The 22,543-nt window shown below is 38.6% G+C and overlaps 1 long non-coding RNA gene across 1 annotated transcript; it reads left to right on the top strand.

The window, feature by feature from the left end:
* The first annotated feature begins 413 nt into the window (after positions 1-413).
* LOC147498360 (uncharacterized) lies at positions 414-2,917 on the top strand. The gene is made up of 2 exons (XR_015194285.1): positions 414-706; positions 1,440-2,917. It is a non-coding gene; the product is annotated as an uncharacterized LOC147498360 (long non-coding RNA).
* The last annotated feature ends 19,626 nt before the right edge of the window (positions 2,918-22,543 follow it).

Raw genomic sequence — 22,543 nt, 5'->3', positions numbered from 1 at the left:
CAATGAAAATTTGACTCGTAATTAAACTCGGAATCGGTGATAAGTTTGGTTTCTCAATCAAATTTCCACCGTGCAGCATTAAAATTTTATGGAAGTGAGATAAAATAATTAATACATGAACTTCTTTGGGCATGACATTAATACATGATTAGTTGGTAGCTAAGCTTAGAATGTATTTTCTTTAGAGACCCAATATTCCCCTCCTTTACCAAGCTTCTATAAATGATAAATCTACACTGCCGAATCTAGTTTTCGTCCCTTTTGAATGCTTGTTAAGAATTTTTGGCGTGGTCTTTAATGAGAGTCGGAGTTAAAGTTCTTTACGTTTGAACCTGACGCAGTGATGACCACCAGAGAGTCTTATACTAATGCTAGAACAGGTTAATGCCGATACTACTGTGATGATGAATACCATAGAGTATGGAGTCTTGATGCAAAAGAAATCTTCTTAGTGGCCTCTGCTTATGATACTATCAGAAATAAAGGCAACAAGATTGGATGCCTTGAAAATTTTGTCAGCATATTCAATAGTGTATATATATGTGCTACACTGTGACAACACATGGGGGCAAGCTGAATAGTCTTTGGTCATGCCTCCTGCTGTTCAGCATCTTAAGTGGGGTAGGAACCGCGGACCCCCAGGTCCAAAGCCCACGTGATGGCTAGGTACAACTTCCTCTACTCATACTACCCCAGTGATGGCTAGGTACAACTTTTTCAATTCCGCTATTTATATTTATGTTTCTAACTTGTAAAACCTTCCCATTGTGTTTGATCGGTAGCATGTTTCCCTTTATATATTCTTTCTATTGTGTGATATGACTTTACTGGAAAAATCTTTTGTATACAATACATAACTTAAGAATAAGATTCTATGAAGAAGTAGATGAGATAATATGAATCTTATTGTTTTAGGATCATGGTTAGTACCTCGACATTCCTCTTAAGTAGTTTTTCTAATATTACATGGTGTTTTGCATATTACATATGTCCATGATAATACATACTAAATAGCTTGAATGGTTATAAATGGTGTTCCCTCACGTATTTATAGGATAGAGTGGAATAGACTTACATTGGTTGTATTTTCTTCTTTTACGTGGCATTATTGTAACTCTGAATTCACGAGTCTAGTACACACTTGCACACAAATAGATTTTGTTTTGGATTTTGGCAAAAGTTTAGTACACACTTGGTTCTTGTTTTTAATGAGTTCGTTGAGTTTAAGGAGTCTATTTCGGATTTTTGTGAAAGGTTAAGTTTGGTATTAATGGGCTTGTTGCTATTGTTGTTGTTAGTAATTACAATTGGTCTACTCTAAGATCGGTTCTAAATCAATAATATGATGACAATGCAAGAATAATTGTGGGTTTATACTATCATTGCTTCATTGAATTTATTATAGATATACATATATATGATTTTCGAGGCTGGCTTAGGCTATTTTGTAGAGTGTTGCTGGTGCTACATGTTATGGGAATGGATGGCTTGACCACACCTTAATGCTTGACATGGGGCTTTATGACTCTCTCCCATGTTTATTGTTGCTGGGACTCGTCCTTTACGTATGTTATTTCAATTTTTGACCTTGTTTTATGTCAGTGAGTTATTACTTACATCTCTTATTATGAATTCAATTAATGGAATGTTACTTTGCTTATAATATGATCTTTGATGGGAATAGAATCATAGAAAGGACACAAATAGATGTCCTAGATGAGACATGGTACTCCATCTGAAACATGAAAAGGTCGCAAGTCCTGGACGCGGCGTTTGGGCCCTCCGAAACATGAAAAGGTCGCAAGTCCTGGATGCGGCGTTTGGGACCTTCGAAACATGAGAAGGTGACAAGTCCTGGATGTGGCGTTTGGGCCCTTCGAAACATGAAAAGGTCGCAATTCCTGGACACGGCATGGTACACCTGTCCGAATCAATGATTTGGGGCAGATAATAGTTGTCCCTGGACTTGGCATGGTACGCCGGTCCGAATCAAACACTTGGGGGCGGAGGTCCCTGGACGCAGCATGGTACTATACGCCAGTCTGAATCAAAGACTCAGGGGGCAGATAATAGTTGTCCCTGGACTTGTCATGGTACGCCGGTTCGAATCAAACACTTGGGGGCAAGATGATATTCGGATCCAATAGTTACATTTGTTAGTTGATCCCTAGTTGGTTTTACCAAACCAGCCGGCATCAACTTGGGGGCATACGAATATAACAAATAGTCATATACAAATACTCGAGTACTTGGTCAAAAGAAAAGAGTGGATTATGAGGAAAATGGTGACTAGCGTTCATAAAGATAGAGGGTGTTCTCATTTCACAATATATTCGTGTTTAAAATAATTTGTTCAATGTGGAAACATATAAGAAGGGGCTTTCTTTTAAGGGCTAAATAGTTTATGAATGCAACAGTGGTCTGTTTAGGTGTTCAAGCAGTTCTTTATATTTTGAACTTGTTTTGAATGGGGATACTCTTATTTAATAAGGGAAAAATAGTTGCATATTGAACTTATTCTCTGTGAGAGGTTCGGAGGCATATCTTTCTGTGTTTCAATATAGTTTGGCATCATTTGTAGTTCCTGTAAAAAGATATGGGTTGAAGTTATATTTATTCAACTTTAGTTCTATTTGAAAGTGATCTCCTTAATGGGAAGATATAGTTTTGTTTCTGAATTATGAAATAAATGTATCCACTTGTAGATTCTTTGAATAGAAACTTTATGCGCTGCTGATTGGTGGTTTTATACTAGTGAAACTTGATATAATGCACTTATCTCGTTTAAATTGGAGAAAAATATTTTACTGGAACTTATTTTGCATAGGATGGTTGTCTTGCCACTTCTTGTAAAAGGGCTGGATCATGGAACTAAAGAGGACAGTTCTAAACTCTGTGAAACATTAGACATACAAAATATATATATATATATATATATATATATATATATATATATATATATATATATATATATATATATATATATATATATATATATATATATATATTCTTTATATTGATCCAAATCTGTTTGGCCTTGCGTTTGTTGAGGTAGGTGCTTTTGTGCTCATTTTCATTATTTTGTTATGCTGACGGTCAAAATTTCTAGCTACAATTTCCATATTTATGTAAATTACTTTGAGCTCACTTGGATTATTGGGTGACATCTTGGTTGTGGCATGTAATATGAAAATGGCTCGCAGCTCGCTCAAGGGAATATCTCTAGTCCTTGATTGTTTCCCTGAGCCAATGAAGTTTTAGTTTAAGCTCTGCACCACTACTGATGTTAATTAGACAACGAGATAATATTGTTGAAGTAGCTAGAACGTTTGTGTATGCCGTGAACTTCCTTATAGTAAAGTTTTTGCAGGTGCAAAGCAAAATGATGGTCATGGCTGTTATATCATTTGCTGCACTGATTTTTCACACTTTCTTTAGTTGGCTATTAATGTTGAAACTTGGGTGGGGCTTAGTGGGTGCAGCTGTGGTTCCAAATGCTTCATGGTGGTTCATTAATGGGGCTCAGCTCCTGTACATATTTAGTGGAACCTGTGGTCGTGCTTGGTCAGGATTTTCAATGAAGGCTTTTGAGAATCTTTGGGGATTTGTCAGGCTTTCAATTGCTTCAACGGTGATGCTCTAGTATTATCCTGGAACAAACCATTTTGATCTATTTTCATTTGCTAACATATATGATTAATTTGAGTCATCTACTACATCACCATCTTCGGCATCTTTGCCAACATGACGAACTCTATTACCACACACATAGCTATAACTATCTTGATAGATTTTGAAGATCCTTGAGAGGAACATTCTGGAGATGAATTCAACAGATGATGGAACTCTTTCTTGTTTGTGCCACCGTAATCTCCCTAATAACGTGGCAAACTATGATTTCTTGGCACCACGAACTAAACGAACGGGAACGGTCTGCGGTACCAAGAGGGGCTAACTGTTATGGCCTTATTTAGGCCCATTGGGCCTAATGGTCTGGGTGTGCTAGTTGAATGGACCAAAGACAGACCGGAGGATGGAAAGGGAGATCGAGGGCTGAGAGGAGTTTGCTGGAAAGTATAAAAAGGAACAAAGTTAACTAAAAGCGGAGGAAACCCTAGAAAGGAGAGATAGAGACTAAGAAATTTGAGGTTGTAACAATTCAGATAGAGCCCCCTATCTGATTTTTCTTCAAGTTCCTCAGTTGGTTTAAACCTTCGCTCGTTCAACACCTCCTTCGCAGTATATTAGTCCTTAACCCTTTGCAGAAAAAATCTTTTCCACAATAATATTAGGAAAAAGATGCACATTTTACCTTCAACTCGGACTCCCCAAAGTAACTTCAAAGTCCTGAGTGTTTTCAATTCCAGAACGACATTGTTCATACAAGCTTAACAAAATGAGCAAACATTATAAACATACATATAATGTTTTTTCTTAATCTAATTCAGAGCTCCATATCCTGGCCAACATATAAGAAAAGCACAAAAACTACTAGAATTTTCATACCGAAGAACTCGAGGCTCCTTCTTCTCAACCATGAGACTAGGAGCACCAAGTGCAACACCAACACGCAATAAAACAAAATTTAATCCCATGAACTTTATAACTATCCTCCTGGACACTCTACTCATTCTCAATGAATCAACATTGCTGGCATGGTTATCTCTTTTTGAACCAATCATGGTTTCCATGCCATATGGCTTGCTTGTTCATACAATAACTAGTTTCATACAGAAGCTACAATGGTTAGTGAATTTATCTGAATATCCGAATGGACATGCATATATACTATATGTTCATGAATGTGACAAGATAGGGAGGTGTACATAATGTTTTACTGTAGAGATCAAGAAAAGATCATCAATTAACTAAGGTTTTTTAATTAATCAATATTGGAGTTTGCAATCTCTCAATTCCTCTCTTTCTCTCTCCTCAAATGTGGAAAAACATGAATGAAAATGTGGAAATGAGCCTGCTCTCCTTTTTTTATGCATTTTCAGTCCTTTTATAGTTGTTCCACATGGGTTTCAACCAATAGTTTTGTGTCATGTGTCTATTCTAGTCTCCTTCTCTTATACATGCAATTTATATGAATATATCGGCTCTCTTGCCAATATTATATTAGACAATAATTGAAATAATGGAAAATATCGTTAGTACGATATTTGGCCACTACATCGCCCCCTTTTGAAATTTTCAAATTTTACAAGTAAAAATTTGAAGATTTCGAGAAGAGATAAGAAATAAACTTGATTTTTTTTTAGACTGTTCATCGGTACTATACATCAATATTGTTCATTCGGTATTGTACATCCGATACTATTCCTCGATACTTTACATCCGTACTATTCATCGATACAGTACATCTGATATTGTTCATCGATACTATACATCGACATTGTTCATTCAATACTATTCATCTGATGTGAGAATTTTGTAAGCGAATTTTTTGAAATTCGAGATGGGATCTTTGTAAGTGAATTTTTGAAATTCGAAATGGGATATTCGAGATGAGATTTTTGTGAGTGAATTTTTCAAAATCCCGAGATAGTCTTGAATTTGTGCATGATATCGTACATTGGTGCAGATACCATGACTTCTTACGCCGGATACAATACATTGTTGCAGATACCATGACTTCTTGATTTTGTGCCTGATACCGTACATTGATGCAGATACCATGACTTTTTATACCTGATATCGAACATTGCTGCAGATACCAGGACTTCTTGTGCCTGGTACCGAACATTGTTGCAGATACCAAGACTTCTTGATATTGTGCCTGATACCGTACGTTGCTACATATATCAAGACTTCTTGTACCTAATACCGTACATTGTTATAGATACTAGAACTTCTTGTGCCTGGTATCGTACATTGCTGCAGATACCAGAGTTTCTTGAATTTGTGCATGATATCGTACATTGCTGCAGATACCAAGACTTCTTGTGCCTGATACCAAGACTTATTGTGCATGATAATGTACATTGCTGCATATACCAAGACTTCTTAATATTGTGCCTGATACTGTACATTGCTGCAAATACCAGGACTTTTTGAATTGTGCATGATACTGTACATTGCTGCAAATACCAGAACTCCTAGAAATTGTGCCTCTTTCGAGGGTTTTTGATTGGTGAGGTGATTAGCTCTCAAATGTGCGTTTTATTATCCTTGTATTATTGCATTACAATTTTTCTTACACTTAATGAAAAGACAACTCATAGCTTTTATTGTCTTTCTCAGGTTATAGAGAAATTCATACCACTTATCATAAAAGTTGTATCTTAGCACTAAAAGGAGCTTTAATCATGCTTATTATGAAGACTAGAAGCTGCTATGAAAAAGTACTGAAAAAGTCAAAAGTCAAAGTCAAAGGTCAAGGACTCAAAACCAAGGAGCTGAAAGTCAAGTCCTCAACTCAGAAGACTAGAGATAAATGTCCTCAACTCAAAAGATGGCTTTCTCTAAAACCTATCTTGATCAAGAAGAAATCAAAAAGCAAAAGCATAAAGTAAAAGGTGGGGTGTCTCAAATGTAATGGAGAAGGGCAAATCAGTTATTTGTATAAAGTAGGGGTATAAGAACTAAAAGTTAGGGAGAGAGAATGTACCTAGACTTAATCTAGTGTCATATATGATTTAATTTCTAGTCTTTTTACATTCAAGTCATTTTACTTTATTGTTCTTCATTTCAATCTTGTTATTTGATTTTATATTTCAATCAATCTATCATCTTTCTTTGTTTGTTCTTTCTTCAATCAATCATTTTCTTTCATTGCTTTCAAGTTTATGTTCTTCAATCATTAAAACCACTTAAGCTTTTCTTTCAATGTTCTTCATAAACTAATAAACAACAACTTGTCCTAAACTAGAGAAACTACCTTCCTTCTTCTAAACTCCCAAATCATTTAAGCTCCAAACAATTTATGGTGAACTACATCAATAACTTTGAGACATTCACAACTAAAACTACTTCATGAGTCGCCCCATGTGTTTGATTCTTATATCGGCATGTCACCCCCAAGTGTTTACTTGATATTTGTAACGAAGATTGTGTCTCTTGGTTGCTTGCCTTGATGTCAATATTGTAGATGTCTTCGTTGGATTATATGTCCCAATTGATTTCGCTATTTTAGCCCCAAATTGAATCATATGGTCTCCCAGTCACTAAGATATATCGGCAATGTGATACTCTTGTCTTCAACTGATGACTTTATATCGGTTACCAAATTTCATCCTTGTGGGCAGTCTCTCTTTCTAAAGTCTGAAACAGAGGTGAATGGTTTGTATCGGTGAGCCTATATGGGTAACAAAATCTTGCCCCCAAGTGATTTACTCTGTATCACCCTCTGATGTAGAGCTAGCACTTTAATCATTCAGTTCACCCTTCTGAGCAATACCATTTCTTATCTCTAATCTCACAAACTTGACCATAAAGTTTCTGCTGAAACTTTTTATGAGAAATCTTTGCCGATGTCTTGGAAATCGTATCCGAAAACATAGATCTTAACCACATGAACACCTCGTTGTAGTATTGTATCAACTCAATTATTCAAGTAAGTTCCTTCAAAAGATTGATTTCATTTGGTCTATTGTACTCCACCACTTTGTTCATAGACCGATGAAAGCAAGCAACAACAACCACAATATCGATTTCAATTCTTTATAAAGTCGAAACTCTTTTATTAGAACTTCATCCGAAGTCAGTAATTTTTTGCCACCACTATCCTTCGTAACATCACCTTACTTTGAACAAAACTTTTAAACTTTTTTGGAATTTGTTTTCACAAACCCATTTCTGTTCAATTTCAATTTCACTTGTTTTTCTGAAGATGTCGCCCCCATCCGATACCATGTATTGGTTATTAAGCAATAAAAAGTTGTTTTGTGTTTTTAAAGAAAACAATAGCTGCTTGATTTTTGAACCCAAGAACAGGAAAAAACCAAACAAACTCACAATACCCAATTTAAGCTTGAATGGTGGAAAGTTTTAATGGTAATAGCAATGAGATTCCCTGGCATCATCGAATACAATTTTCCTTACATCTTCGAAAAATGAACTAGGGATAATTACTACATAACTTGTTGTCGGGATATTACTAGCCAATATATCGGCTAATTTGTTGGCTTCCCGAAATACATGTTTGAGTGTGAAACTCTCAAATTGGGCTTTCAATCCATAGATTTCACCCATAAGGTAATGGGCTTGCCATGGGTAATGGGCTCGCCATAAGGTAAACATCTTCTCTCCTCCTCTCGCTAACCCCGGTAACTCAATGAGGTCGATCGTCTGATATTCTGATTTTCCCTGTGCAGCTGCTACAACAACTCCTTCTCTGTCTCTTATCACAGCAGCCCACCCCCTTGTTCTCCCTAGAGTGTTCCATCAGTATTGAGGCAATACGATCCCATATTTGGCTTCTCCCATGCACAAAATCGAGCTATTCTCAGCCTTGCTTCCACAATTACATTCCATATTGACATAACAATGTCTCTTTCGGGCCCTTCATCCATTACTATTTTGAGGGAAGAGAGTTTGGTCGCTACATCATGAACGATCAATAAACTCACCTGGATGGCTGGATGACAATCTGATTTTTGTGTTGAAAGATCCTTCTATTCCTTTCTTGCCACACATGATAGATGAAGCCATTAAACATCAGTCGAAGCGTATCCTGTTGAATGCCTTTCCCTTTCGTGCAAGATCAATCTTCAATTCATCACAAATCATAGATCATTGCTTTTTAATCAATAAAATCTTCAATTGCTTTCAAAACCATAACCGATGTAGTTAGCTAAAAAAAACAGGAGTTCATTCTAGATTCAAATTCAATGATTGTTACGTGAATGAAGCCAAGTCTATAGCCAATAAAAACTTGAGAGATTCGAAACCAAAAAATGGCCAAGAAAGGATGAGTAACAACAGCAACAAAAACTGAGTGATCAGTTGCTTATATGGGCTATTTCCAAATTTGAGTTCATTTGATGAAGCTTCTGGGAGTTGGGTATCAAAGTTAGGTTGTTCCTATTCGATTGGTTTTGGTTTTGTGAGTTTCAGATTAAGATTATGGAGGGAATCGAAAATGGGTTGTTGTTTGTTGTTAAAAAGTAAAGGTAAACAAATTGGAAATGAGAAGAAGTTGTACGATGTTGAAAATTAAATGATCACTTTCGATACCAAGTATTGAACTTCAAATATTTCAGCTATTGAAAATTTGTGTTGTTGCGATTGGTTTTGATATATTTGTTGGAGTTATCCCTCACATGAGGAGAGAAACAAAGGTGGAGAGAAACGGAGCTGATTCGGCGTTGGATATGTTAGAGCGCGCCTGCGCTCAGAGTAGGCGCACCTGCGCTCATGCCTTTGAGTCAGTCCAGTGTTCAGAGCGCGACCCGCGCTCAGATGAGGCGCACTGCGCGCCATGGCTCCGATGTTTTGAAGCGACCACCGGCTCAAATGGTTTAACTTGCACCTCGTGTCTAATTTTCGTGGGCTTCGCTACAGTAACGCGAAATTTGTTTTTTGGTATAAAAACAAAATCAAGGTTTTGGAAAACCTAACCAAGTCGAAGGATTGGAATCGCACTAAAACAAAAGAGAAACCCAATCTTGAAAGCTATCAAGATTGAGAGATAACCTTTACAGAGATACAACCCTGTAAAGAGATAAGAGTGATCTAGTAAGTTGAGAGACTGAAAGGAGAGATTGTAATCTTCCTTCCCACTTTATAAAGAACTGGCTCTTGTGGAAGTAGGCATCATTGGCCGAACCACGGTAAATCTTTGTGTTGTGGTTTGCCTTTACTGCTTTGCATTATTATTTGTTGTTGATAGTTGTTTAGCGAGTTGGGCATGTTAGTATAGGCTGTAGTTGATATTTAGATTTTGTCTAGAGTTGAATTGTGTTCAAATACAAGTTATCTGTGTAGTGGGGAATCGATTGGTATTGGTATAATCCCCAACAAGTGGTATCAGAGCCTTGGTTAGAATTGCCTAGGGTGTTATCCGAATCTTGGTCAGAAGGTGTTTGACAAAATTCCTGAGAGAAGATTTGAGGTTAAATAACTTGTAGAGATGGACCATTCCGTGAACACTCGCATGATGAGTCTGAATAAGAAGAACTACACCATCTGGAAAGCCAAGATGGAAGACTTGCTATACTGCAAGGACTTGGCACTTCCCATTGAGAATGAGGGAGTAAAACCAGAAAAGACTAATGAGGATGAGTGGAAAAAGCTTGACAGAAAAGCGATTGGATACATTCGACAGTGGATTGACGATAGTGTCTTTCACCATGTGTCCCAAGAGACTACAGCCTTCAGTCTGTGGAAGAAACTTGAAGACCTTTATGAGAGGAAGTCGGGTGGAAACAAAGTGCTAGTCGTTAAGAAGTTTGCAGACACGAAGTACCAAAAGGGTTCTTCAATGTCTGAGCATCTTAATGAAGTACAGAATATCATCAATCAGATGAATTTGATGAAGATCAATTTGGGAGACGAAGTTGAGGCTTTGATCCTATTAGGCTCTCTACCCAAAAGTTGGGAGACATTAGATTTCTACACGGAGCGACCAAGGATGGAATTGTTACCATGGAGATGGCTACCACGTCTTTGTTGAATGAGGAGACTAGGAAGGAGTGCAAGAAGCAGCTCCTCTCACACTCGAGATCCTTTCACGAGAGAAACGGGGAGAGGTAGAAACGTAAAACCATCTCGTTCTAGAGGTGATGACGTATAAATCTAGGGGTGAAGCTAGAACTCCTAAGGTAGAGAGGCAATGTTACTATTGTGCCACCAAGGGCCACTTCAGATATGAGTGCGTAACATCGAAGAGGGATGAGAAGAATAACCGCGGTACATGAAGACATGGTGCAGAGAAACGGAAACACAAACAGAGATACTACCGCACTAGTCGGCGACCTAGTGGGAATCAGGTCGATTGTGGTGTGTCTTTGTCTTAGTACCTCATGTCGGGGATACGAGTGGGTGATAGATACTGAGAGCATCCTATCACGCCACACCAAGACAGGGATTCTTCACTACCTACAGCTGTGGTGAATATGGTGAAGTAAGGATGGGTAACAGTGTAGTCTCGAAGATTATAGGCATTGGAGATGTTCATGTAGAAACCAATGTCGGCTATACCTTGACACTCAAGAATGTAAGACATGTCCCTGACATACGGCTAAGCCTAATTTCGGCTGGGAAATTAGATGACGATGGCTTTGTAAACTCGTTTGGTAACGGGGTATGGAAACTGAGCAGAGGTTCCATTATAGCAGCCAGAGGAAAGAAAACTTGCTCTCTTTACAAAACACAGGCTAGTTTGTGTAAAGCGAAGTTTAATCTTGCGTAAGAAGAAGCTTCATCTGAACTGTGGCACAAGAGACTGTGTCACATGGGCATAAAAGGGATGGAAGTTCTTGCTAAGCAAAAGGTCATGCCAGACATTAAAGGTACACATTTAAATACATGTACTCACTGTTTGGTAGGAAAGCAACACAAGGTGTCTTTCCAAAGATTCCCTTCTCACAGAAAGGACATTGTCTTTGAACTAGTGCAGACAGACTTATGTGGTCCTATGAGAGTAAAGTCCCACCAGGGAGCTTCGTACTTCTTGACATTCATTGATGATGCGTCAAGAAAGATATGGGCCTATAGTCTAAAGACCAAGGATGAAGTACTTGGCGTGTTTGAGAAATTCCACAGCATGGTGGAAAGAGAGACTGGGAAGTTGTTGAAGTGTATTCGCTCAGATAATGGGGGTGAGTACATTGGGCCATTTGAAGAGTATTGCTAGAGTCATGGGATTCGTCATGAGCAGACCATTCCCAAGACACCGCAACAGAATGGAATAGCAGAGAGAATGAACCGTACCATTGTAGAGAGTATGAGATGCATGCTATCTCACTCTAAGCTACCTAGAAGCTACTGGGTAGAAGCAATGCGTACCGCCGTGCATGTGATCAACCTGTCGCCGGCAAAACCTCTGAATAGTGATTATCCAGAGAGAGTATGGTCAGGCAGAGATGTTGATTATGGATACTTGAGGGTATTTGGGTGCAGGGCATTTGTGCATATTCCGAAGGATGAGAGATCAAAGCTTGATGACAAAACCAAGCAGTGCATTTTTCTGGGTTATGGAGATGAAAAGTTTGGTTACAAACTCTATGATCCAATTAACAAGAAGGTAATCCGAAGTTGAGATGTTGTGTTCTTAGAAGACCAAACCATAGCAGACTTTGAGGAGGGTGAGAAGCTATAGGCTTTCACCAATGATCTTGTTGATTCAGAACCAGAAGTTCCTACTGTGGAACGTGCAGAAGGCATTGAGAATGCAGAGAACCATGAGTTTGAAGCTCATGATGAGAATCCTATTGCTCATGATGGGATAGAACCTATTGGTATAGAAAATGCAGATGAGATGCATGAACCACCACCAGAGCAAGCAGAAGTGTATCCTCCTAAGGCACCAGCAAATGGAGCAAGGAGGTCTGACAGAGGGAGACTAGCTTCAACTAGGTATCCACCACATACGTACGATCGGATGGTGGAGAACCTATGTACTATCAAGAGGCACTTGAAGGTACAGACAAAGAAAAGTGGTTGAAGGCCATGCATGACGAGATGGATTCTTTGGATAAGAATCACACTTATGAGTTAGTTGAGAAACCCACAGGGAGAAAAGTTCTCAAGAATAAGTGGTTATACAAAGTCAAGCATGAGGAGAACAATCCTCACCCAAGGCACAAAGCTCGCCTTGTTGTGAAGGGATTCGGTCAAAGGAAAGGGATTGACTTTGATGAGATTTTCTCTCCTGTAGTGAAGATGACTTCTATCCTGGTGGTATTGGGTATGGCCGCAAGTATGTACCTAGAGGTTGAGCAGCTAGATGTTAAGACAGCTTTTCTTCATGGAGACCTTGAAGAAGATGTCTACATGGACCAGCCAGAGGGGTTTGAGGTCAAAAGCAAGGAGCACCTAGTATGCAAGCTGATAAAGAGGTTGTATGGGTTGAAGCAAGCACCGAGACAGTGGTACATAAAGTTTGACTCCTTTATGGCGAAGCAAGGATACAAGAAGTCTGCTTCCGATCATTGTGTGTTTGTTCAGAGATTTCCAGATGGGGATTTCATTGTGCTATTGCTGTATGTGGATGATATGTTGATAGTTGGCCCAAACATCAACAAAATATCCAAGCTGAAGAAAGACTTGAGTAAGTCCTTTGAGATGAAGGATTTGGGTCAAGCAAAGCAGATACTTGGGATGCGGATCACTCGTGACAGAAAGAGTGGGAAGTTGTGGCTTTCTTAAGAAAGCTACATTGAGAAGGTGTTGAAGAGATTCAACATGGATGGAAGCGAAAGCTTGTCGGTTGGTTCTCGCTTGGTGGCCAGTTCCACATGACCAAAGAGATGTGTCCTAAGGGTGAGCATGAGCAGAGTCAGATGGAAAAGATTCCTTATGCATCCACAGTGGGCAGTTTGATGTATGTCATGGTGTGTACTAGACCGGATATTGCTTTCACCGTTGGTGTTGTAAGCAGATTTCTGTCAAATCCGGGTAAAGAACATTGGGAAGGTGTTAAGTGGATATTGAGATATCTCAAGGTCACTTCCAAATCGTGTTTATGCTTTGGTGGAAGTAAGCCCTTACTTGAAGGCTACACTGATGCAGACATGGCAGGTGATGTTGACTCGATGAAGTCCACCTCCGGTTATCTGGTTACTTTTGCAGGGGGAGAAGTTTCTTGGCAATCCAAGTTGCAAAAGTGTGTTGCTCTCTCCACTACAGAAGCCAAGTATATTGCAGCCACTGAGTGTTGCAAAGAGATGCTATGGATGAAGAGGTTCTTCGACGAACTAGGGTTAAAGCAGAAACAGTTTGTAGTTCTATGTGACAGTCAGAGCGCCATCCACTTGAGCAAGAATCCGATTTTTCATTCTAGATCCAAGCACATACACACGCGCGTTATCATTGGATTAGAGAAGTACTTTCGAAGACAAGCATTTGTGTATCGAGAAGATCCATACCGACAAGAACGGGTGGGATATGATGACCAAAGTCTTACCGAAAGGTAAGTTTTATTATTTGCTGCTACACCGAATGGTAGCAGACTCCCCTGTTAATTTGGTAATTGCATGGAGGTATCCCCTCACCGCTCGAGGGGGGAGATTGTTGAGTTATCCCCACATGAGGAGAGAAACAGATTTGGAGAGAAACGGAGCCGATTCGGCGTTGGATATGTCGAGCGCGCTTCGCTCGTGCCTTTGAATCGATCCGGTGTTGAGTGTGACCCTTTTCGGATGAGGCGACCAAGCTCATGGCTCCAGTGTTTTGGAAGCGACTCGCTCTCAAAAATGGAGCACCTGCCGTCTCGTCTAATTTTCGTGGGCTTCGCTTACAAGAATCGCATGCGAAATTTGTTTTTTGGTATAAAAACAAAATCAAGGTTTTTGGAAAACCTAACCAAGTCAGAAGGATTGGAATCCAGACTAAAACAAAGAGAGAGAAACCCAATCTTAAAAGCTATCAAGATTGAGAGATAACCTTTACAGAGATACAACCCTGTAAAGAGATAAGAGTGATCTAGTAAGGTGAGAGACTGAAAGGAGATATTGTAATCTTCCTTCCCACTTTATAAAGAACTGGCTCTTGTGGAAGTAGGCATCATTGGCCGAACCACGGTAAATCTTTGTGTTGTGGTTTGCCTTTACTACTTTGCATTATTATTTGTTGTTGATAGTTGTTTAGCGAGTTGGGCATGTTAGTATAGGCTGTAGTTGATATTTAGATTTTGTCCGGAGTTGAATTGTATTCAAATACAAGTTATCTGTGTAGTGGGGAATCGATTGGTATTGGTATAATCCCCAACAACATTCTCTGATGAATGGTTTTCCACCGATGAAAGTATAATCATTTTATGCATAACCATTCTCTGTATTGGAAAGCTTGTATCAGAGAGCATGACCATTTCTGCATAACCGAAGTGTATCAGTCGAATTTATTTCTCCTCCCAGCACCGAATTTCCTTAGCTCAACCGAAGTGTTATAATGTCTTAGAAGATGTTCCTTCTCTTGGCATCAAATTTCCTTAGCTTAACCGAAGTTTCTGAAGTCTTGATGTCACCCCCAGGTGACTTATCTTCCCCTTTCCTTGAAGCATTTTATCTATTACTTGTGACCACTACCCATCATTGGTATCAGATCTCGAAATAAGCTTAAAAGTCATGAAACCACATGGAACACCATAGTACATTGAATACAAACCGACAGTTCTCCCTCCAAAGATGGACACATGTAACTTTGATAAATTGTTATCTCTGTTGCCCCATGTGAAGTTTGCATATCGGCCCCAAGGTCACCGAAGCTCTCTTTTATTTAGGTGATTCCATCGGGCACTCGTCAAATTGGATTGGGCAACCCTTAAAAAAATAGAAATTTTACAAGTTTGCCATATTACAAGTTTGCCATCAAAGCCCAAGCCCAGCAACTAGTTCAACCGGTCTCGCCAAACGAACCCCTCGGGCCGTTTGGGTGTGCACTCAAACGATCCCGTCATGTCGTTTGAGTGTACACTCAAACGATTTCGCCATGTCGTTTGAGTGTACACTCAAACGGCTTGACCACATCATTTGAGTGCATGAAAACGACTCCACCACATCGTTTCATAGTACATGCACTCGGTCTGAGCCTGTCGTTTAAAACTTGGGTCTCTGGAATTCCATAGAACGGTCTGAGCATGCCGTTTGAGTGTACACTCAAATGGCTTCCCCACATCGTTTGAGTGTGCATGAAAACGACTCCACCACATCGTTTCAGAGTACACGCACTCGGTCTGAGCCTGTCGTTTAAAACTTGGGTCTCTGGAATTCCATGGAACGGTCTGAGCATGCCGTTTGAGTGTACACTCAAACGGCTTCCCCACATCATTTGAGTGTATACTCAAACGGCTTGGTCACATCGTTTGAGTATGCATTTAAACGGCTTGTACATATACTCAAACGGCTTCCCCACATCGTTTGAGTGTGTACTCAAACGGCTTGGTCACATCGTTTGAGTATGCATTTAAACGGCTTGTACATATCGTTTGGGGCTTCTATGGACCGATGTGGTGAAGTCGTTTGGACTAAAATAATTGAGAAGTTATAAAAACCAAGGAAATTCCTGATTAACCAATGATTAGCTCAATTAACCAATAAAAATTGATTACATAAACACAAATTACACTTTTCTTATATATACATAAACACCGAACACTTTTCTTATAATACAAATCATTAATCGATCGTAATTGTACAATAATTTATTTAAACAATTATCTGCAAAATTGAATTAGTAATGATCAATTATCAACACATCCTAATTGAATTAGGAAAATTGAAATCCGATTTAAAAAATTGGGTTAGGAACAACACAATTAGTTACTCCAACATAATTACATGCACTCTGCACTATTTATTTGTTATAACATAGTATCTATATAACCAAGTTAAAACATGTAATCAAACATGCCAAAATTTAAAATAATGTAATCAAACATGTCAAAATCTAAAATAATAATTTGTTTTATATCTAAACTTGTTATTTTTCATTTTTTTTCCAATTGTGAATCATAAACTAGTTTGGGGTTTGGGGTTCAGGGTTTACAAATTTCGTACCAACATATTTCACTTAATTATTCAAAATAATAATTTGTTTTATATCTAAACTTGTTATTTTTTATTTTCTTTTAATTTTCAAATTGTGAGTCATAAACTAGTTTGGTGGTTTGGGGTTTAGGGTTTACAAATTTATGTATCGACATAAAAAAATTTTAATTTCAAACATATTTCACTAAATTATCCAAATCTAAAATAATAATTTGTTTTATATGGGTTATTTAGTTTTTGGGCCCAATTATAATTGGATAATTTGCGTTTGGTCACCAATTAATCGTTTATTAGACATTGGGCCAAAATTGACGGTTGACTGCGTTGACTTTGCATTGACCGTGATTTCACCGTTAGTAAAAAAACAGATTTTGTATAATGACTAAAACACCCTTGCTCGTGTTTATCACGTGAATTTTTAAATTCAACATCAGATCTAAGATTTGATCCAACGGCCCCAATTATATAGTATCAAGAAGTCATCTTCTTCACTATCTATATATTGTCTGCAAGTTCCACCATGAGAGCCTCCATTCACTTTTTCTTCTTTGTTCATTCTCATTAATTGCTACCATAAAAACTTGCATGGATTTAGTTAGTCCCATAGTCAATGTTGTTGTTCGGGTATGAAATTGCACTGCAAGGCATATGAATTACTCCTGTGTGGACTTGAAGAAAATCTGGGAAACTTGAGAACTGAAATTAACGGATTGAAGGATGCTAGGAATGACATCAAGAGATGGGTTGATGTTGAAGAGGTTGCACAACTAATGATTCGCACTATTAATTTGGGTCTTATTATTTGTCGCCAATGTTGGGATTCGATCTGGAAATATTATGTACATGTTTCATTTGTATTTGCTAATGGGTCTCTTCATTGGATAGCCATTGATAATAGTTCTTCCAATCCCAAGTCATCTATTGTGTCCTTTCATCTGGGGGTTGAAGAATTTACTATTTTCCCAACACCCGATTCCATTAGACAAAATAATGATGACCCATTGAAATATTGGGCACTCGGGGTACTAGATGATCGTCTTTCGTTGTTGGATTCCTCTTCAAGACAGTATGTTGATGCATGGGTTATTACAAAGGATTGTGATGGGAAGACATCTTGGAACAAGCTATTTTCTGTGAGGGACCCTTTGGTCTCTCATCGATTAGCTAGGCCTATCCAAGTTTATGGTGCAAAGTTTAATATTCTCATGTATGTTATGTCATGGTTGGATTATTTACACACTATAGTTTTGTTTCAGATTAAGTTGTCTTATTACAAAGACCTTTAATGGCGCAATGGTGGTATGACAATAACAGATGGAAAATATGTTACAGCTGGTTATATTATTTCTTGCCATGGGTTTGGATCATCAGATCATGGTGATATGATCATCAAGTTTCGATCGTCATAGTAATGTGAAACTTTAGTACTTTGAATACCAAAACCATGAAATTGTGTCTTTTCTTCATATTGCCGAGTCCGTTCAATGTTCAATTTAATCACCTAAGGATGATTGTGGTTGATAGAATCAAGGGTTTAAAAACCCATTAAAGCTTATGTTCGTTCTTACGCTGATGTGATGAAGATGATGTGACATCATCACTCGTTAAGATTGTTGGGCTTTAACATCTCAATTTTGTTTTGGATTTTAACATCTCAATCATGTGCAGACATGCAGCACACGTGTAAGGGTAAATGTGTCAATTTCTAAATTATGGACGGATCACCGTCAATTTTGGCCAAATGTCTAATAAACGATCAATTGGTGACCAAATGCAAATTACCCAATTATAATTGGGCCCAAAAGCTAAATACCCCGTTTTATATCTAAACTTGTTATTTTCTAAAAAAAATTTCAATTGTGAATAATAAAATAGTTTGGGGTTTGGGGTTTGGGGTTTGGGGTTTAGGGTTTACAAACATATTTCACTCAATAATTCGAAATATATCAAAATTTCAAATTCCTCTACATAGAATACTCAAGTTTCTCATTTACTCATCCTTACTCCTTTTTTCATCAAAATCATTACTCCTTACATAGAATACTCAAGTTTCTCTAAATGGAACATGAAGAAGAAGAAGAAGCATTTGAGGTAATGTTTGAGGTGCAACAACAAATTAGAGAAGGAGAAAATAGAATATATGTTGAAAGTGAAGAAGTGGAACAAAATGTTGAAGGTGAAGGTGAAGGTGAAGGTGAAGAAGAATTTGAAGATGCGACTAGTCGAGCAAATGAGATGCCGAGAAATCGTCAACGACAAAGTGCAAACCTAAATAATGAGGTAACACTTGATTAGAATGAATACAAAACCACTTGATTGAATGAATGAATGAATGAATGCAAAACACTTGAATGAATGCAAAACCCTAAGCCAAACGACATGGCTGGGTCGTCTGGGAACACCATGGAACGACATAGCTGGGTCGTTTGGGGACACCATAGAACGACATGGCTGGGTCGTTTGAGTGTACTATAGAACAACATGGCTGGGTCGTTTGGAGACACTATAGAACAACATGGCTGGGTCGTTTGGACCCTATATGGAACTACATGGCTGGGTCGTTTGGACTAAATTTAGTTAGAAGTTCATTTTTTTTGTGACTTTGAAATCCCTCATTACCTAAATGCAAATTGTTTGAGACTCTTGTTCTATTTTTCTATATGTAGGATTCTTTGCCGCTATCCGGGAACCGATCCTCTGCAAACTCGAATGACATAGATTGTCAACCGATTTTAAGTGATACAACAAAAATTTTACTACGGAAGAGGTATGATTGAGTAGGCATTGATTTCATTTTTTTTTTAAATTTTCTAGATGTAATTTTCTTAATGTATTAATAATAGTTGTTGTTTTTTATGTGTTTACGTCTTTCATACACGTAGCGAGGCAATCGGTTGGGCAACTGCTAGAGGAAAACAAGTTAATATTGTTGTGGTCATTGAAAAGTCAGAGTGTGCCAAGGGAAACCGAGTAGCAAGATTGAATTTGGCTTATGAGTGATCGGGTGTGTATCGGTCACACAAGAAGGAAGGCGAAGGGATGGCTAATAAGAGAAGGTTGGGAACCAAGAAATCAAGATGTCCATTTAAGTTAAATGGTGTTTTCCAATGCGGCACTGTCGATAGTTGGAAAATAGAAGTTAGAAATGGTATTCACAACTATGTATATATTGGCAAAGACCCTTGAAGGACATGCATTTGCTACTCGTCTGACCGTTCCAGAGTTCTAGTACTTGTCAGAGATGAGTAAGTGTGGAATAAAGCCTAAACAAATTTTGGATTCCATCAAGAATAGCTATCATGAAAACATATCTAGTATATCCCAAGTCTACATTGCAAGGCAGAAGGTGCGGAAATTGGATATGAACAGTCTCACACAATTGCAGAGATTGCATGAGTTGTTAGCAAAAGAACATTATTTTGAGGAGTTGAGACAGGATGAGAATACCGAGGAGATAACGGGGTTGTTATGGGCCCATCCAGAAGTTGTTAAGTTGGCTCGGACTTTTCCAACAGTTTTCATGTTAGACGCTACCTACAAAACTAACAGGTATCAGTGGCCTTTCGCACAGTTTGTTGGGGTGACTTCAACGTGGAAGTCTTTCACCATGTGTCAGGTGCTGCTTCAGTCTGAACCAACAGTCGACTATGAGTGGGCCCTGCATTATTTTAGTGGCTTGCTTGGTGACATAAGCCCATCTGTGATCGTGTTTGACAGGGACATGGCCCTGATGAGTGTCGCTGACAAAGTTTTCCCTAACGCACACAAGCATCTATGTAGATGGCATATCGCTACGTGCGTCCTTTCAAAATGTTACGATATTTTTCGAACTACAAAACTTGTAGAGAAGTCCCAGTTCTCGTGGAACACTGTAGTCAAATCGAAGACAGAGGTTATTTTCCAGCGTAGATGAGATGCTTTGGAAAAATATTACAGGGTTGAGTACTCCAATTTTGTTAGTTATTTGCGAGAGACTTGGTTTCCTCACAGGGATCGATTCGTATGTTGTTGGACTGACCAACACATTCACTTTGGGAGTACAACGACCAATAGAGTTGAAGGGTCTCATGCTCAGGTGAAGCGTGTACTAGGAAATGCAAACTGTCATGATTTTTTGAGTATGTTTAGCTTAATCCACCCGATTCTAGAAATCCAGATGTCCAAGATTAAAGCTACCTTCGAGAGAAGTATGATTGTAACTCAGCACCACCACTGGATTTCTTTGTTTCGTGAACTCAGAGGTCTTGTCTCACACAAGTGTTTGGACTTGCTATTTGAAGAAATAGATACCCGCGTAAAGCGTGTTAAAGATGGAGAGATAAGGTGTTGGTGCTATTTGCGCACGAGCCATGGACTGCCATGTGCTCATGAATTAATTGAGTTTGAAGAGTAAGAGCGGTCCATCCTTTTGACTTCTATCGACCCCTTTTGAAAAACATTGTTTTCTTCTCCTAATGTGTCAGTGGGTGTTGGTCCCAATGTTACACCTTCGATGAACTTGTTCATGAATAGGTTTGCAATGGTTTCTGAAGAAGAGCAGAGGGTTATGATTAGAAAGCTTATGGAGATTGTCGTACCAGAAAGTACATGGCTAGTACCACCTTGTGAGGAAGCAAAAACCAAAGGTCGGTCGAAAGGTAGCTGCAGCAGAAAGTTTCCAACTGGAGATGATAACTCTTCAAAGTGAGATCCATCTCATTTTGAACATTCTCAACGTGACTATGAGGAGTGGGTCTCGTCGCAACCAAACACTACGCCTACCTAAAACACCCACACCACACCAAGAAAGAAGTCTTCTCCAAAAAGACCAACCCAAAACATCCACACCACACCAATAAATAAGCCTTCTCCAAAAACACCAAAAACAACCACACCAAGAAATAAACCTTCTCCAAAAACACCAAAAACAACCACACCAAGAAATAAGCCTTCTCCAAAAATAGCCACACCACGAAATGTGAGAGATGGGTTAGACTTTGGAAATACGAGGGGTCCTAAGGATTACGGGTTGGATATTCCTGAAGAAATGCATAAATACATTGTTAGAGTCCATGACCCTGTTGGCGATGGCAACTGCGGTTATAGAGCTTTCTGCATTGCATTAGGAAGAAGTCAAGAAGAATGGCCACAGATGAGAAGGGAGTTGTACGAAGAGCTTACTGACAACCTCCCCCTTTATTGTACTTTGTACAATCAAAGTGAGGTTTTTTATTCGATGAAGGAAATCCAACATGAAGAAGGTTACGCACCCTTAAATAAGTGGATGAGCATGCCCTTTGCTAGATACTTATTTGCTTCAAGATTTAATGTTGTTTTTCTGCATTTAGGAGCTCGTCAGTGCTTCCTTCTCATGCTGTTGAAAACCCAAGCAAATCCTGAGAGAGTGACCCAAGTGTTGGTTAGCGCACATGTTGGTGGAAATCATTTTGTCAATGTTGAACTTGTTGAAGATTGTCCGGTTCCTCTAGTAATACGCCAATGGCTTAGAGCTCGATATGATATTGCTGAAAGTTGGAATTTGGCCTTGACAGCAAGGCAATTGCAATTTATGGCTTTAAACATTCCCAATCTAATATGGGAAAATGAGCCCGTTGAAGACCCAACTGTACATGTTATCGACTAAGTTGTTTGTATGTTATCGATAAGATATTTTGATGTAATTTGTAAATTCATTTTGACATGTTATTTTGATGTAATTTGGAACAAGTGTAATTTGATTTGATTTTTATGTTATTTGGAAAAAGTTGGAGTTTGGGGTTTTATTTGATTTGATTTGGAAATCGAGTGATCGACTAAGTTGATTCGCACGGCAATCGAGTGATTTGGAAATAATGTTCATATGTTGTTGATATGATATTTTGATGTAATTTGATTTGATTTTACTTGATTTT

The sequence above is a fragment of the Coptis chinensis genome, chromosome 5 (genome assembly GCF_015680905.1).
Source record: "Coptis chinensis isolate HL-2020 chromosome 5, ASM1568090v1, whole genome shotgun sequence".
Classification (NCBI taxonomy): domain Eukaryota; kingdom Viridiplantae; phylum Streptophyta; class Magnoliopsida; order Ranunculales; family Ranunculaceae; genus Coptis; species Coptis chinensis.
Note: the sequence above shows the minus strand (reverse complement) of the source record. Positions and strands in the feature narration are given on the sequence as shown.